This window comes from Arvicola amphibius, chromosome 5, assembly GCF_903992535.2.
Source record: "Arvicola amphibius chromosome 5, mArvAmp1.2, whole genome shotgun sequence".
Taxonomy (NCBI): Eukaryota; Metazoa; Chordata; class Mammalia; order Rodentia; family Cricetidae; genus Arvicola; species Arvicola amphibius.
Window position 1 is genome coordinate 91,886,115 of NC_052051.1, and position 15,770 is coordinate 91,901,884.

A 15,770-nucleotide genomic window follows, 5' to 3' on the forward strand; every position below is an offset into this window, starting at 1 on the left:
ACATTATTAAAGTTAATCCTGAAATCATCTAGAGTCTTTGGATTGTTTTTGTTATTCTGCCATATATGCACTAATTATTTTTTTTTTATTTTCACCTGTCCCTCATCATCCGTACAGAAAGATAATTTCATCTTTCATTCTGGCTTCATAAGATGCCATCCATTTGCCTTATCTGGCTATCATTACTACTTAGATCAAAAGAATAATATAGAACTAAAATATCATGAGAGACAACTCTGCCCTTTTGCTGAATTTGATTCCACTTATATTAGTCTAGGAGTTTGTTGGTGTCCAATATTTCTTGAAAACTACATACTTTGTCAAAGTATGAAAGATTTTTTTCCTAATTTTCTAAGCATGAGTAATCTTTTGAAAGTTCTGTTGGATCAATGCACATAAACAATCTGTAATATTAAGTGAACTGTGATAACCTCCATTCTGATGTATCCCACGGTGACAGTAGCCTTAGCATGATTTTAATTATGTTCACATATAAGCATGTTTACCTACAAAAGAGATAAAATTTGTTTTAGTTTATATTTATTTATGTATCCATTTTGTGTGCATGGGGACAAGTGTGAAATTCGGAGGACAAAATGTGGGAGTTGGTTTTCTCCTCTTACCATCTGAGTCCTGGGGACTGAATTCATGTCAGTGGGCTTAGGAGCAGACATGCACCTTTCTCCCCAAGGCTTCCTGTTAGGCCTGGAGAGATTACATTTTAATTTCTCTTTATGTATCACAATGATAACAAGTTGCTAACTGAACTAGATGCTTAATAAACTGAGGTAAGCAAATACAGACTTTAGTGTTAACAACTCAGTCTTGGCTTTTGATTTGTTTTTTGTTTTTTGTTTTCAATAGCACTGGAGCCATTTGTGACAAATTTCTTTCCAGAAAATCCCTGTTTAAAATAGAAAGTGCTCAAGGAATGGTGGCTTAAGATCCAAGCTTGTAAGTCAAAATTTTATGCATCATATTCACCAAAAAAATTAGAATGGGTGGGTGGGGGAACAAGATCTAATAACTATAATTTCTTATGTAAATAGCCTAGAATATAATAATTGAGTTCATAAAAAGCTAATGAAAATGCCACACTAGGAGACTGTTTTTACAGAATCACCCTTTAGGCTTTCATAAACAGTGTTGGCAGTATAGGCATACTAATCTCAGTCAAGCTAAAATGCTGATTTACATTTATTAATGAAAGGAGAAATGTGATTCCTTGGATTGATAAAGAGATTGCACATTTCAGGTTAATATTGTGCCATAGTATTTCCTTTAGGGAAGTCTCTCCAGACTGACAGAGACATTATTTGAGTAAACTGAGCTTGTGAAGGCCCCACAGAGCTGTTACAGGAAAAAAAAAGTAATTTTCCTTTGCCCTTTTCTGCCACTCTTTTTATTATAGCTTTATGGAACATTATAATATTCCTAAAGACAGGGCAAGATGCTCTGCATAGCTTGAATTACTGAACACATAAAGATTTAAAGGTTAGCCTTGAGGGATATTATTACACTCAGGTCAATAATACCAACTAACCTTCCCCATATCTATTAGATATAAATAAAAGTTCTCCATTACTGGGTTTCCCTGTAACTAGAAGTTTCTAGAAAGTCAAAAAACTTGGTATCAAGTTCCCAGGAGGCATTTTTTTTCCTAGAAGAACAAGAACTTATAGGAAGCCAACTGTTTTCCCCACATTCTCTCTGGCTTTAATTTAGAAGGAAGGTTTTGATAGAGCTTCCCCCCTCAAAGAAATTTCCAGAATAACTGAGCCACCATACTGGTTCCTGTTGCCTTCTAAAGTCTTCTAAAGCTTGGGAACTAGCTCTTGATAAAAAATTTTTGTTTATGGCATTGTGAAAGATAGGTTTAATAAAAAGAATGTTATTACTATGCCAATGATGAACTACTCTCTCTTTCATTCTAGAGAACAAGCAAAAATAAATTTCAAACTGTGTCTTCCATATAAAGATGTAACAACGTATCCTATTAATAATGACATCATATCACCAGCACTACCACGAGCTGTTAGTGCTGGACCAGAGATAGGCACTTCCTAATTGCAAAGGGCGTTAAACTTGTGGGATGATTAGAGACTCGATTTAACCTTGTTCATCAGCTCTAACTTAGGGGCTTTAATGCCCTCACCATTAGAATACAATTCTGATCCATCTATCACATCTCCAGCCCCTGTAGTTCCTTCTCATAGTTGTAAGTTACAGACAATTCAGCAAGGTGCTCTAGGTCAGGATCTGGTTCCTGCCTAAATATGACCTCAGACTGATGCTGACTCCCATAGTTGGATAAAGAGACTCACAATCTCTGGCTTTCAGAAGGACCAAAAGGACAGGATTGTCTATTCATTCAACAATCTTGGCTCCATTTACAAAATCAAATGCTGGTGCACTACTTGTATTGATGAGGAAACCTCTACTATCTCACCATAAGCAGTTGAAGCGTGAGTTCTGCATGCATACTTCAGGCTAGGCATGTATGTGGGAGAAGAGAGATGTGACAGAGGCAGCTGTTTGCTGGCCTCTGAGCCGAAAAAGACATTCAGATGTGCTGCAGAGTAGCACGGACTCTGGTGTCTAGCACTCAGATGACACGCATTACTTCAGTAAGCCAACACTGAAATGGTGGCTCTAAATGATCACCAGCACATGTGGTAGTCAGTCAGAGCACACGGAAAAATATCTAAAAAGCCCATGACCTGCCACTCAAGCGTATCCTCCAGCATCCCTGTTCAACTGGGCACAAACCAGTGTTCTAGTCAGTAATTACCTTGCCTTCAGGGAAATGGCAGAGCATCCTTAGCACTTAGCTAGGAACTAAGGAGTTTGTCAGCTCTTCACTGTTCCATAAGTTGGGTGGCATATTATGAACCAATCAGAGACCAAGTGGTTGACTGGGGCCAGCAGATCAGCTATCAAATGTAATAAAATACTGGGTTTGCCATGCTGACTAAAATGCCCAGAAGCCTGCTGCATGCTCTTTGACTTTGGCAACTTCCCAGACCCGTGGAGGACAAAGGTATCTCACATACAGTGAAGGCTAGGAGCAGACTTCAAAGCTGGCTTTCTCTGTATATGGTCTATGATCTGAAAATTTCTGTTTTAGCCTTAAATATGTGTGTATATATGCATAATTATTATTATTGCCAACCCAGAAACCAAGCGGGATCAGTCAGCAGTAAGTGTCCTTTTTCTGCATCGGTTCCTTTCCCTGAACTAAGTGATGGGCTGAGGATGAGGAAGTCAATCACATCCAAAATGTGTGGGGTTCACTGTCATACTTGGCAAGGAAAATGCAGGGAACATACTTTCAGGGTGGATGTGGGTCGTGATATGTGGTATAGAAGTAAGAAATCTACTGAGGAGAGGAATTGGCCCCACTAGTCTCTATTCCTATCCCACTAACTTCTGCCTTGTGTCCTCAGAGAGGTTTCAAGGGGAGAAGGGCATGGTATCAAGGTAGATCAAAGAGATTTACAAAATGTTCTAAAAGTTCTGAGTGACTTTAGGCTTTACTCATATATACGTATATATAAATATATGTAGAGAGAGACCCTCTTTGCTTTTTCCCCTTTCTGTCTGTGTTCCTTAATGAACTGCACATATTAAACTACATTAGTTCAACACACCTTGAACTTAATACTTGTCTTCACTAAGAAGTGTTTTTTATTTGAAGAAATAAAATTATTTTGTTATACACTTTTCCAAAATTTTATCGTATTGTGTTTTGCATGCAAACCCTCAATACCCCAGAAAGTGACATTTGTTCATGTATAAAGTGGAATCTGGGACCGATACTGTTTCTTTCTCTGTGTAGATAACAGTTACCTGGCAACTTTTCCTGATCTGCCATATATCACTTCATAAATCAAGCCCCACATTATTAAAAATTAGTTTCTGGAATTTTCTCTTAAGTTGGTGAGTTTGTATACACCATGCCAACACAAAAGTCTTTTAAGTACCACTGTTCTGTATGAGTGTTAATTGGTATAGTCCTATTGCAGCCTAATGACGCATCAAGTAGTAAACCTGAAGATAGACATATTGTAAAACCCAGAAGCTCTATTCCCAAAAAATGCATCTAGAAAAATCTGTGTGATATGCATTTTGTATATATGAATACAAATGCATATCAACAGAGACGTGAATAACAGTGTTTCTAGAAGCACTTTTTGTTATGAAAAGACACTACAGACAACATAAAGTTCCCTAACAGAAAACAAATCTTGAAACATTTATGTGATATATATAATTATGGTAAAAAAATAAAGAAACAAAAACTTTAAGATCTCAAAGAATATTTACTAAAGTAACAGAAGAATTCATGCAGCATGCTTCCAGTTATGTTAACTATAAAGACATGAAAAATAAATTATGCACTGTGTGAAAACAGTAAAAATGAAAAGCATAAAATTATATATGAAATAATTCAGGATTATGGCTGTCCCTGAGAATGATAGAGGACTCAGTTCAGACAGAAGCACATAAAGATTTTTGAAGAATTGTCAACACTGTCAGATATACATTTGCATATAAACTAACTATAAATAAATAAGTAGACTATAGATAGACAGATGAAACATCCAGGCTCCAAATCCAAATGAATCCCTTATGTTAGACAATTTTTATAGTGCAACTAATTTTCAAATAGATTATTCCATCATGACATTATAATTCATTAGAAAGGTATTATGCACTATATAGGATAGTAATGATTTTATATATATCAAGTCTAATTTTCACATCTATAAAGGAATATTACAAATTCAAAATGTCTATGGCTATGACTATGGTTATTACTCAGGAATCAAAACTTGGCCAGACTTTTAAAATCTTTCTGTCTCCTCTCCTTCATACATTGCTAAGCCTTGAGGAGAGGGGTTTGATTCAGTCCCATTTAGGACTGAATGCTATGAAATCTTTCATACTCTACACATTGTCCAGTTGTAGTTCTATGTGTTATTCCCATTTAATAAAGAAGCTTCTCCTATGAGGGCTAACTGAGGCACTTGTTGAGGATAGGATAATATGTTATCAGGAGTCATTTTATTGCAATGTTTCTTTAGCTAAATAACAGCAGTAGATTTTGCTCTAGGTCCATGACCAATATAATATGATGTTCTTGGTCCCTTTGGCCTACTTTAGTCAGGAATATGTTCTATCTCTAGGAGTGAGCTTTAAATTCAATGATTTAAAAAGTGATTGGAAACTCCCATAACATTTGTGCCACTATTGCACCAGGATATCTTGCAGGCATGTCACAGATTTTAGAGCTGAGTGATTCTGTTTAATTTTCTCTTTCATTACCATGCAGAATACCTTCTGGTATGAATGTTAGTCTGTAGGGGTGAAGCTTATAGTGAGGCACCAGCTAGACTTTGGAAAGATTGTAATGACTCTGAGGTAACAGTGTCTTTCATATACAACAGAACTGATGCACAGATGAACTCACATAGAATGGAATCACACATAGGACCTACACAGGAGTCCAGGGAATGCCTCATGAAAAGGAGTAGCTGCCCAAGAGAAAACAAAATCCATGGGTTGGTTGTTTTTGTTTTCTAAGTGAGATGGAAGGGTTTTGCTTTGTCATTTTTTGTCTTATTGGTGTTTTTTATTTGATTTGGGGTTTTTATTTTGTTGTTTGTTTTAGAGAAAGAGAGAGACCAAGAGAGAGAACATGAAGTTGTGTGGGGAGGGATGTGGAGTGAATCAGGGATGACTTGGGAATGGGTATGATCCAATAAAAAAAGATTATCTGAAAAATAATTAAAAATAAAATACACCAGTGGAGAGAACAACTGCCTGGTTAACTCAAATTTATTGTGTTATCGATCACATGTCATCAACTTTCCAATTCTAAAGCTTAGGATACAAGGGCAAGGTTTTTACAATACTGTGCTCCTTATTTTGAAATGTTTATGAAACTTTCTTAAAAGTCAACAGGAAGTTTTAGAAATACTTAATTGAAATTAGAGTCCAAACTGTCTGATCTGTTATTAGACAGTTCCCTCTGAAATTTCCCTGTAAGCTTATGAGAAAATGATTATTAGCAACCTGAAAAAATTAATTATGGCTGTCAATTTATCTCTGATCTATACTAATGTCAACCCTTCAATGAACTCTTTCCATCTACTAATTTAATTTTAATTATTCCTAGGCACATTTCTACTGCTCCTTAGGTAATCATGGTAACAAAAACCATGCTTTAAACTCAGAAAGAAATATAAAACTCATGAGGCTGATGGTGTTTATTTTGCTTCAAGTCTTCCTTGGAGACATCATGGTGAGTAAGTTTTAGAGATACAAAGGACATCATTATAGAGTCATAACCCATAAACAAAAGAAGGAAAACAGAATGAACACATTGTGTACTCAGGAGTTTCTCTTATGTGTTATAAAATCAGCCACTTAATAAGTAAATCCCTTGGTGAAAGAACTTAGCAAACTGCTGAAAAATCCATGCCTTTCAACTCCTTGGGTTAACTATTTTCAACCCATGATAGTCTTATCATTTGCACTTTTTACATGCATGCTGTACCACAACTTTAATTTGGAGCTATGTAGATCCATAATGACCGTGAAATAGTTACTAGCCACTTATGGTTTTCCACAAAGAAATAGGGTTAGAATAATCAGATACTGCTGTAAATACCAAATACACACCAGAACTGCTGTAAATACCAAATACACACAAGAAATCAAAAACTTCAGTGAAGAAAAAGAAAAGAAAAAATAACAAGAATAATATAAATATATAAATTATAGCAATACATTTTATAGTAAATTTAAGCTACAATTGTGATAATTCATGAATTGATTGTGCTTTTTAAAATTATTGCTCTAGGAAAGCTGGAAATTACACATGTAACTTGTTTTTCTCATAGACACCATTGGTTAGACAGTTCTTTGGGGGACCAGGATAATGCAGTTTGGGGTGAGAGTCATTGTTCCATCCTAGTCTGTTTAGCAAAATTTTATAGTTAATTGAACCCTGGTTTTTATCTAGCAAATATGTTTCATGGAATATGGCTGCAAAGGCTGACAATAGTATGAAGAGCAAAGTATATGTGGTGCACCCCAAGTATCTGGAACATACAGGGACTTGAGAAAAGGAATTAATAATAATCTCTATAAAACATGAGATACTCCATTCTGAAGACTGTGTTGGTTAATATTCACTTAACTTGTTTGCAAATAAACAAGAAAACTGGTGAAACTGGCCTGTAGTTGCCTATATAAGAGATATTCCAGAGAGGATTCACTGAGTAAAGAAAGGGATACCTTCCCACAAGCTGAGTGTCCTACTAACATAGTAAGGGGAGGAAAACATGAGCCAAGCACAGTCATATCTGTGCCCCTATTTCCTGCTCACAAGTGGTTTTTCTACCATGAGCTCATATTGCAATGATGCTCTGCCCAAGTGCTCTGAAGAAACAATGGATCCCAGAACACATCCCTCCAAAACGTTGAGAAAATGAAGCTTTTCCTAAGTAGTCCCTGTGAGATATTTTGGACAGAGATGAGAAAAAAGTCACAAACCTTTGTCAGGCTTTGAGCTATGCATAGTTTACTCTGTTTACTTTTTCCAAAATAAACAAAATGGTTGTTTGTGCCTCAGTTATCAGGGAACCTCAGGAAAAAGAGACACTGATATTGATGATTTAAATAGTATAATCCTGTATGTATATTTATTGATAAAATGATAATAAAACAAGCTTTGTGTTGGCTATGAGAATGTTACTATTGTTGGGTATATAATTTTAATCATTATAATCATATATGATTCATTCATAGGTAATTATTACTTTCATTTTATTTTATTTGCTTTTTTATGGAAAGTCTTCATATGTTTAATGATTACTAGTAAACTACCTTAGTGCTTCGGAATAGTTGAGAGCCTCAAACGCAGAATGAGACAGATATTTCAGCTGTGAAGGTCAACTGGCCTTGTAAGGACTTCTTGAAGTTAAGATTTGTTGTAGCACTGATAATATGCAAAGATTGAGATATCTGGGAACACTCAGTCCTAAATGGGATGTCTTTATCCAATGTTGTACCCCTCACAGCCCAGGGATTTATGTGGAAGAAGTAGCAGAAAGATTGTAAGAACCAAACAGGATGGGTGCCACCCTGGAAGCAGTGTCCTCCAGGCACAACAGCACTGATGTACATAGAAACTCACAGGGTCTGGAGCAGTATAGACAAGCTAACAGCAGAAGAAGTCTGATCACTGAGAGGCCCAAACTACGATGTTATCTGCAATTGGTACTTCTTTGCAAAAGAAAAATTAGTCTTCTCCAGTGAGTCTCATTAGATATATTAACAAGTAATGGTGGGCTCCATGCCCAGAAGTAAATGGCCAACCCAGAATGAACTCAGATGTATTTCTGTAGATTTATTTTTGTTTCATATTGGTTTGTTTTGGTATTTTTTGATCTTACTTGTTTCATATTTATGTTTTCTGATTTTTGTGGCTTTATGGGTTTTGAGTGTGTATGTTTGTGTGTGTATTTCTTATATTTCATTTTTAATTTTGTTTTTGTTTGTTTATTTGTTTTCTAAAGAGAAAAAGAAAGGATGTGGACCTGGGGAGGTGGGGAGAATCTGAGAATTTTTCTTGTGGTTATCCTGCTGTAAGGAATTATTACTTCCTTCAATGACTGCAGACTGTTTGCACATTCCACCCATACCCTCTAAAGCAGAGTATCCTTTACTCTGATAAACCACTATGTGCTCTCCTTTTGAACTAAAATCACATTAGAGTTCACAAAGATGTTTTCTCAGACCCAAGCATTCTATATCTCCATTCGGTCCAATGAGTTGTCAGTTCTGCCCAACATATTCTTCTGAACTTGGGGGAAAGAGTAAGGATTGAGAAATGGCAGATGAAAAAGAAAACAGAGATACAGAAAAAGACACAGAGAGATATAGAATAGTTTCTAGATGGCAACCAATAAATACTATGATCTGTCTGGAGTACATTATTTACAGTTTTTAGATATCCTAATCCAAAAATGGAGGAAAAGCCAAAGATTTCTTTACCACGACACAAGGAACAAATGCATGTAACTGCTTCCTTAATTCTCAAAACATCCAGTAATCAGATGCTTTGCTAAACATTCTGCCGTTTGACCTTGAGCATCAAGACATTTACTAACTACACCTTAGATTAAAACATCTTCTTTTCTAGGTAAGAATTCCTGTCAAACACACCCTATGCCAACATCCTAACATCCAGCCTTTGAGCATGGACAAGCTCTAACTCTCTGATCTTCAGTCAAGATGGAAGTAGAATCACTTCTGTGGGTCTCTACAATAAGGGACCAGCATGGAATGCTTCTTGATGGACAGAAAAAATGTTAACCAAGTGCTTGTGAGGAATGCAACTTCTGTATCCAGATCGAGGCTAAAAAAGATCTTTCACCAAGGGAAAAGGGAACCATGATGCTTCCTTGGCTACAGTATGAAATACCTACTCTAAAGTGAAGGTGGACACTAAAAAAAATCCCATACTAGCTCAGACTTATTTAGTCATTCCTATGACTATCTAGTGATAACTGTTTTGTTATATGTAATTTTACTATGTTAAAGTTAAAACCTTCCTTTTTATTTAAACAGAAAAAGGGAGGTGATGTAGGATTCTTTTTGTATGCTATGAATACCACTGGTTAATAAAGAAATTGATTTGAGCCTATAGCAGAGCAGAGCAGAACAGAGCTGGGGGGGGGGCACTAAACTGAATGCTGGAAGAAGGAAGGTGGAGTCAGAGAGAAGCCATGAAGCTGCTGCCGGAAACAGATGGGCTGAAATTTTGCTGGTAAGCCACAGCCTCCTGGTGATACAGAGATTAATGGAGATGGGTTAAATTAACATGTAAGAGTTAGTCAGTAAGAAGCTAGAGTTAATGGGCCAAGCAGTGATTTAAATAATACAGTTTTTGTGTAATTATTTCAGGAGTCTGGGCAGCCGGGAAACCAGTGAGCAGCCTCAATAAAACACTAAAGTGCTTGGGAAATCAATAGCTTATGATTTTATATCTGATATTTTGCATCTAAAGAGCTGAACATACTTATTTTATAGAAACTATGATTGTTGTCCATAGTCATTTCTGTGTCTTTTATTTTCTCTAGGCCTGCAGTGAAACTCTCCTTCTCTAGACCTTAATTGTTGATTTGATACACCAAGTGCAAGATGTTTGCCTTAATTCAGGGTTTGCACTAAAATAGGTAAATTCTGTATTAATCATGTGCATTTTTTTTAAGTTTTGTGTTGGGTATCTAGCTCTAAAACATACACAGACTGTAACAAAAGTCCAGTACCCCCAAGCAACTCCTAACATATTTTACCTCAGCTGGCAGCACGCTTTAATCTATCTTGGTGGAAAACAACGATGATCGTCTCTGGTTTGGTATGGATTTTCAAGACTGATATCCCCATGTTTTCTGCTTCCTAAAGAGGGACACAAGGTTAAACTCCTGAGTACCACTGGCCTCATGAAAGCGCATCTCTTAATTGGAAAAAGTGGAACCAACCAATTTCCTGGGTTGCCTTCTTGTCTCATACTCAGCAAGAGCACAGAGCTTGCGTGGCATCATTGTTACCTCCCATGATTCCTTTCAGCATCTGCCTTTTGCTCATGTTATTTCTCATTCTCAGCCTCAAAAGAGTCTTGAACATGAATTCAATTTTAAAAAATGTGTCTCAAGGCTTTTTCTTATTTCCAGACCAATCATGTCTCGGTGTTAAAATTCTCTATCTCTCCTACAATTAAAACACCAGCATGAACAGCAGGCCATCAGCGCCTCCAGTCTACATGCACATACTTTCTATCGTGTTTTAGCTGAGTGAGAAATTAGCCCACTGACCAGTTTCAGTGTTTAAGGAATTGTCATTTTGTGTGCTTCTTACAAACCATATTTTCTAAAAATAGTAATATAAATTTGCTTCAACCAATATCCCTAGGCTATTATAGAAAGTCATCAAATTGTTCTTTTCCTTTCTTTTTTTTCAGCTGGCTGTAAACTCCACCTGAATACCTCCAGTCATAATCTATAGTTTTCTTCCAGAGGTTATTATAATCAGAAACCATATTACATGGACTGTAACCTTCCAGGAGGAAACAGGCACCATAGGAGACATAACTCATTCTCATTTAACTTCAGAAACCTCAGTAAATAACCAAGACCTGGCAGAAACTGATTCACTGTTTTGTGAATAAGGAGAAGTAAATGGATCATCTCCTATGCATGCATTTATTTCATTTATATTGGAAGGACTGAAATAGCATAGTCAAGAAAATGGGGAATGATTTTACTGAAAAAAATAAAAAATTCACAGCCAGCAATCTTGGGTCCTTATCTCAAGAGTGTAATATTTAATTATATGTGTACCTCCTAACTTGTATGGTCTGTGAATTTTTAGTCTATTTCATTTGTGGAATATAAAAGTCTTTTCAAACCTGCACATATGAACAAACATGTGAAAAGTATTCAGAAAACACCATTTGTTGATAATAGTTTTGGGAAATCTTATGACCAGAAGTCAACATTCAATGTATTGATCCCTATTCTGGTAGACCTTTTAAAGGTAGAGGTTATTTGTCAAGTGGGTGCAGAATCTCAAAGATTGTGTATTGTGAAATAGGTACCAAACAAATGTTTCTAATACATTCTAGATAGCTTAGTAATCAACTGTCTTTGGGAGGCTTTTCTAGTTTTATGCAGCCCAGATAAAATAAATCAGCACACAATGAGGTTTGTATCAATAGTCAATAGTTCATGTTTCTGAAATCATGTTTGGGAGACCAAAGGACCGACTGGAGAGGCAGTGTGGAGAATCCATCAGCAGGCTATTTTATTTTTATTATAATTTTATAAGTAATTTTGAAATGTCATTCCTTTCCCTCCCTGATCCAATTTTCTTTCCCGCTATACATGCTCATTTCCTCATTCCCAGGGAGTTGATCATAGATTTTATGGTTTCCCCTCTAAAGTATGTATCTAAACTTTTACTATGTATGCAAGTCTTCAAGACATATAAAGCAGCATACATATACATACACATACACACGAGTGCACACATGCACACACACATCTGAGTACACACACACACACACACACACACATACACCATGGCAAGGTAAAGCTTTTGTGACCTTTTTTCACTTTATAATTTTTAATTTTATAATTTTAAGTTTATAATTTGCATCTATGCTTTTATATTTGTAATTCATTTCCCTACCATACAGTGTTGCCTTAATTCTCCACTCTCTCTCTGACTGAGCATATGGCCGTGCTTTATTTTGTTCTCTGGCAAACAATTCCAATGTAAACATCCTTTCATCTGCCTTTTTGAATATATCATCTTAGCGATTTCTAGGTTGTACATCATGCAATAAAACAGAAAGCATATATATATATATGAAAGCATATATATATATGTATGAAAGCATATATATATATGTGTGTGTGTGTGTGTGGTTGGGTGGTGTGTGTGTGTGTGTGTGTGTGTGTGTGTATGGAGAGAGAGATGAGAGTTTTCTTGATGTTTCAATAGATTATTGCTTAAACTCACAGCCCTACAGCTATTTTCTTCATCTTTAGCAAAAGTTGATGCTGTCAAGCAAGATGGATCTGAAAAGCTATTTCATGGTTATTAGTGATTTTGGTCATGATGTCAGTATTATGAAGTTCATTTTTTACCTCCACTTTTATATATGCTTCCAGGATTCCTTAAATAAAAATACATTTATTTAGAAAAATAAGTAATTTTGGTACATATTTTCATTTTTACTCTTTATTTTAATTTAGTAGTATTTATTTGAATCTTGGATTAGTAACTATAAATGTGATAATCAGTTGAATTTTTAAAAATGAAATACAGTCTTTGTTGTTACAGAATTTGTATTTTACAAAATACATTTTGCATTTTGCCAAATGTTCAGAAAATCCAGATGATTATTTAGTAGCTGCAAAAATGACTGAATATTAAGGTGGAGACAAAACAATTGGCTTTCCTTAAAAGCTTCTGAGGTATGACTGACAAACTCACATAGCTTCCCTTAAAGAATAGAAACAGCTTTTAGCTTAAGATCATATTAACTTAATTTGTGAAATTGCCAATATACAAACATAAGAGTGTGGGGAAAATGACAAACTTGCCTAAGGAAAGTTAAACATTATAATTTCTACTAAGAATCATGGTCAGAAATTAAAGAAAAAACTCACAAGCAGGTTCAATTAGAATGTTCTTGACTTAAAAAATATAGACATGTCCTCTATACAAAATCCCTGGGCAGTTTTGGGGGTTATGTGTATGAAGAGGAAGAAGTGAAAGGATAGTCCCTCACTTCTGATCTGGAAATCAGAATGTACCGGGCTGCACAGCTTCATAGCATTGGCAGAGTATAATTGCACCATTATAATGACAGTGAATGAGGGTGACTCATGGTGCTCAAAAAAAAAAAAATTAAGTCATTCTTCCATTCATCTTCTACATTTTCAAATAACAAGGGGAAGAGGGCTCAACACATTTGAGTTGTCTGATATCATCTACATAGGTCTGTTTTGTACTTACTGCATCACATCCCCTGAGTTTAAGGAAACTTTACTAAGGGAGAAGATACACTTATCTCATAGTATATAATTATAAGGCTCTATATGTAATGAAAGCATTCTTTTCTTTTTGAAAATTTTCTCTTTTGTTAAAAATTGATTCTTTCCCCATACAATGTATCTTGATTACAGTTTTTCTTTCCTCTACTCCCCCAGATCCTGTCCACATGCCTTCCCATCTGTATCCACTCTTTCTGTCCCTCGTTAGAAAAGTACAGACTTCTAGAAAAAACTACCAAACATAACAAAATAAAATATAAGATAAAACCAAAGCCATCACATTAAAATTGTACAAAATAAACCAACCAAAAGAAAACAAACCCTAACCAAAGTCACAAGAATCAGAGACACATTCTTTCACATACTCGGGAGTCCCATAAAAACACCAAACTGAAAGCTGTAAGATGCACATAGAGGACCTAGTGCAGATTCACGTAGGACCTGTGCTTGTTGCTTCAGTCTCTGTGAGTTCATATGAGCTGTGCGCAGTTGATTGAGAGACGCCATTCTCCTGAAGTTCTCCATTCTCTGTGACTCACTCTCTTTCCAACTACTCGGAGGGATGGGATTTGTTGGAGCCATGCTGTTTATTGCTGTGTGCTCCAAGGTCTCTCTCTCTCTCTCTCTCTCTCTCTCTCTCTCTCTCTGCAATGTTTGCCTATGAGTCTGTTTATTTGTTCTCATATGCTGCAGAAGGAAGGGTCTCTGATAATGGCTGAATAAGGCACTAATTAATTAATACAGCAAGATATCATTAAGAGATACTTTATTGTTACTTTTTTTAGACCAGTAGTATTGGATTTTACACTAGAACCCTTGGATATCTACTCTCTGTGTCTTGGTCACTCAGGTAGTGAAAGCATGGGTTCTATCTCATGGAGTGGCCTTAAGTCGGACATTGGGTGGTCACTCCCACAAGTTTTGTGCTACTGTTGCACTAGCATATTTTTCAGACAGGTCAGATTGTAGATCAAAGGTTTTGTGGAGCTGGTGTTTACATTTCTTTTATGGCAGCCTACGGAGTATCTTCCCATACCAAAGACACCAGTTTCCTCTTTCCATTTTCAATGAGTTGTATGGGTGTTTCCTCAGCAATGGGGCTTTGCTGTCCACAGTTTATGGAGAGCAATCTATTCTCTTAGCAACAGTCTAGTCTATTTGGAGATTTCAAAGGGACCTCTTGACCAACAATTTAATTAGATGTAACCCAGTCCGTGAACTGAAAGCTTCATCATAAGAGATGGTTCATTGGGACTCTGTCTTCCTTATTATTCAGAGACTTCATAGAATTGCCACTGCACTGGGTTTCCTTACCATCCCTCAAATGCCCTCAATTCTAGTTATTTCTCCTTGAATTTTCTCCTTCAATCCCAACTTCTCTCCCTTTCTCCACCTGACCCTCCCACTCCAGTCCTCTTAGCCCCAGTGCCCCCTATAAAACCTACTCTTTTTGCTCCTCTCAGACAGATCTACATGTCCTTCCCTCCCCAGTCCCTTGCTATAACCCCCTCTCTGGGTCCACAGATTGTAGCTTTGTCATCATTTATTTAATGGCTAATAATAATATATTAGCAAATACATACCATATTTATCTTTCTGAGTTTGTGTTACCTCCTCAGGATGATTTTTCTAGTTACAATCATTTGCTTAATGGTAGCTTTCTTAATGTCCGAGCCTCAAAGAGCAGAGGACATCACATGGTAAGAAACAAAAATTATATAAATCTCTATATGTGTATTCTCCAGGTTCTCTATTTCATGGTAAAACTACACTAGCTTTCACTCATGGAAACTCGGCCTTAATAATCTTATCTGATCCTATTTATCTACTAAATAAGCCATACCTAAATACCACAGACTTTATTTTTATTGTTTGTATAGTGCAGAATGAATAATACATTTCAACATCCTGATGCTTGGAAGACATGTTTTAATCACATTCAAGTCATAATATCACAGACTAAGGAAATTACATTGAAATGAAAACTCATTTAGTATTCTGAATTCTAAACCCATTCCTTATAAATTTTTTTTTTTTAGTATTCTGCGGGTTCTTTATTTTTTTTCTTAATATGGCTGAAAATTCACAATGCACTGGGCCAGCCTTTCGTAAAATATGTGGCCACAAGTAACA